At 39.8% G+C, this 3813-nt stretch overlaps 1 non-coding gene across 1 annotated transcript; it reads left to right on the forward strand.

Moving 5' to 3' along the window:
- The first annotated feature begins 784 nt into the window (after positions 1-784).
- On the forward strand, positions 785-924 carry LOC135269371 (small nucleolar RNA SNORA67). The gene has a single exon (XR_010337662.1). It is a non-coding gene; the product is annotated as a small nucleolar RNA SNORA67 (small nucleolar RNA).
- Positions 925-3813: the final 2889 nt, after the last annotated feature.

Below are 3813 nucleotides of genomic sequence, written 5' to 3' on the forward strand. Positions count from 1 at the left end.
TAGTCACGTGGCTCTCAGTAGGGGTTGATGAAATAAGGCAATAGAAGTGGAATGGATTTAAGGTAATGTTGATGGACTTAGTATAGGAATGAGAGATAAGTAAGAGTTAAAGATGACTCCCAGGCCTGGGTAATCAGGTAGATAGAGAGGCCAATAACTAAAACAGGGAATACCTAAGAAGCCCAAGGTTGTGTATAATAAATTTTTGTTTCAGATAAGTTGATTTCCAGGTGTCTTTGGGATATCCACGTGAAACTATCTAGTAAGCCAATTGAAAACTCAGCCTGCAGCTTGGTTAGAGAAGTCAGGGTTAGAGTTAAGATATTTGGGATTCATCAGCATACAGATGTTGAGTAAATTGATGGCAATAAATGTAGAGCAAAAGGAAAAGTCTGAGGATAGAGGCCTGCATGACAGGTAGCTGGAGTAAGAGAGGACTCTAAAAGACACTGAAAGAAGCAACAATCAGATGAGGGTTATCAGAGAAATATAGGAGAAGAGAGGTCCTCAAAGGAAGGGGTGGTCACAGTAAACACAGAGTAGAAGTCTGACAGGACAAGAACTAGAAGGGCCATTATGAATTGGGCAATTTAAACATCACTGGTGACTTTTCCTGGAGGAGTAGTAGGGGGATAAGCCAAATTGCTGTGGTTTCAGGGATAAACAGAAGATGAGGAAGGTGGAAACAGTATATGAGAATTATTCTTTCGAGAAGGCTGGCAGTAAACAGAAAGTGAGAAATAAGATGGCAACACAGTAGGCAAAGTTAATATGTAAGAATGTCATCCAAGGTGATTCCCTTTCCAAGGGGGCATCCAGTGCCCCTCTCAGGAAAGTAGCAACTTGGAATAGAATCTGGCATGTCTAAGGTCTTTGGAGAACAGGGATGCTTATTTCCTCTCTTTTCCTTGGCTGCCTACATGGATACCAACATGTCATCCCTTCGGAATAGATTCTCATGCACATGCTGAAGAGTTGTCTTTCTTGATGTAGGCCAGAGGCACTGATGTGCAGCAGGTTTCTTTCGTCAGCAACTATGACCTTCCCACCAACAGGGAAAACTATATCCACAGAATTGGTCTAGGTGGATTGTTTGGGTGTAAGGGTGTGGCTATTAACATGGTGACAGAAGAAGACAAGAGGACTCTTCAAGACTTAGAGACCTTCTACAACACCTCCATTGAACTAATGCCCCTCGGTGTTGCTGACCTCACCTGAGGGGTTCTCCTGCCACCTAGCCCCAGTCAGAGTTCAGTCTTGGGGGGAATGAGGAGCAGCAAGAGCAGGGAGGGAAGGGAACCAAAGGATGGACATCTTGTCTTTTTTTTTTCTTTGAATAAATGTCACTTTTTGAGGCAAAAATAAAAAAGAATGTGTATGGAGAGTGAGAGTGAAGAAATGAGAGAGAAAAGGGTTAATGCATGGGGTCAAATCTCAGACAAGTTAGTGTAGGATGGGTTTTAGTCCAATAGTTCTCAAACTACCTGTGGTGAAGGATCAGCTTTTTAAGTTTGCAGGATGTTGCAGACTGGTACTTCTGTAAAATATAATAAAAATGAGTTACTAGAAAAAATGCAGTCCAAACACAAAGACATTCAAAATACAAGATCCAGGTTTTCATTATTAGAGCCAATGAACATAAAATTGATTTATCAAATTGCTACAGAAGTTTCTAAGTTCTTACTCTTAATTTCAGTGCTTATGCTGTTGTAGATCAGTATCAAACAGTTTGTGGATTGGAAGGGGTCCATGACCACACTTTAAGTAACACTATTCTAGACCATACGTAGAGAGAGCAGGGAAAAAAGGTAAGAAAGAACACTCCTTCTTCCAAGATAGGAGGGAAGCAGGAAAAGATGAAGAACAGAAAAAACTTTGGAATGAAATGAAGAAGGGTTGAAGGGATTCTCACCTGAAAGTCATTTTTTTTGTTGTGAAGTAAGAAGCTTCATTTTCTGAAATGATTAAAAGATGAAGAGGTTGGAGTGGGAGGATTGGAGTGTAGTAATGGGTTGAAACAGCTGCTGTGGGAAATCAGAAATGAAACTGAATAAAGATGAATTAAAGAGTTGTAGAACAATAGAGAAGGCCCAGCTGAGGCTGAAAATCATAAATTTGTTATGGAGCTAATCAGCTCAATTTTGTGATTTATTTTTCCTAACAGTTTTACATCCTCATAGCAGGGGTGGAGAAAACATATGGTGGAATACTGATACATTTGTGGGCTAGGTATACAAACTGACTGTCCCATAGAAAACACTTAAAAATGTTTAACAGCACTTAAAAACATGAAATTCATTTATGTTTCATATACCCCTTAAACACGTAGCCTGAAGGTAATTTTTTTTTTGAGACAGAGTCTTGCTCTGTCACCCAGGCTGTGGCTCACTGCAACCTCCGCCTCCCAGGTTCAAGCAATTCTCCTGCCTCAGCCTCCCAAGTAGCTGGGATTATAGATGCCCTCCACCACATCCAGCTAATTATTTGTATTTTCAGTAGAGATGGGGTTTCAGCATGTTGGCCAGGCTGGTCTCAAACTCCTGACCTCGTAATCCGCCCTCCTCAACCTCCCAAAGTGCTGGGATTACAGGCATGAGCCACTTTGCCCGGCCACCCAAAGGTAATTTTATACAATATTTTAAATAATTTTGTGCATGAAACAAAGTTTGTATAGTTGTATTGAACAAAGCAAAGGTGTCATTATTTCAGCCACCCAGGTAGACAGTCTGTGATTGTTTGGCATCACCATCATTCCTGACTCTGAATTTATATGCTACTGATAAGCAATCATTTTCTTACACTTATTCTCATATAAGCGCTTAACAGTTAAAAAAAAAAAAAAGTACATACCATTAATTTAGTGACAAAATAATGTGTTCAGTGTAACTAAGCAGCACAGTGGCATCACCAGAATACCTGGATCAGCTGTTAAACAACAAACAATGGCAGGCTTTCAGTCTCCACCTACAATGCTGTGTTTTGATTAAAAGGTTACTGTACATTGTATTTCATTTTTTTAAGATGAGAAGACACAGAAACAATTGAAGGGCCAGGAAGTGGGTCCTATAAACATGACAAGGTGTTCTGCTGGATAGCTTTAAAAAAAATATTTCCTCCAAAGTCATCTGCCTCATTAACAATGTTTTTTTTTTTTCTAAAACAACCCCATCAAAAAGTGGGTAAAGGATATGAACAGACACTTCTCAAAAGAAGACATTTATGCAGCCAACAAACATGAAAAAAAGCTCATCATCACTGGTCATTAGGGAAATGCAAATCAAAACCACAATGAGATACCATCTCACGCTACTTAGAATGGCGATCATTAAAAAGTCAGGAAACAACAGATGTTTGGAGAGGATGTGGAGAAATAGGAATGCTTTACACTGTTGGTGGGAGTATAAATTAGTTCAACCATTGTGGAAGACAGTGTGGCAATCCCTCAAGGATCTAGGACCAGAAATATCATTTGACCCAGCAATCCCACTATTGGGTATATACCCAAAGGATTATATATCATTCTACTATAAAGACACATGCACACCTATGTTTATTGCACCACTGTTCACGATAGCTAAGACTTGGAACCAACCCAAATTCTCATCAATGATAGACTGTATAAAGAAATGTGGCACACATACACCATGGAATACTATGAAGCCATAAGAAAGGATGAGTTCATGTCATTTCCAGGGACATGGATGAAGCCGGAAATCATCATTCTCAGCAAACTAACACAGGAACAGAAAATGAAACACTGCATGTTCTCACTCATAAGTGGAAGTTGAACAATGAGAACTCATGGCCTGTCAG

This window comes from Aotus nancymaae, unplaced genomic scaffold (genome assembly GCF_030222135.1).
Source record: "Aotus nancymaae isolate 86718 unplaced genomic scaffold, 86718_ANA_hifiasm-v0.15.2.pri h1tg000004l, whole genome shotgun sequence".
In the NCBI taxonomy this organism is placed as follows: Eukaryota; Metazoa; Chordata; class Mammalia; order Primates; family Aotidae; genus Aotus; species Aotus nancymaae.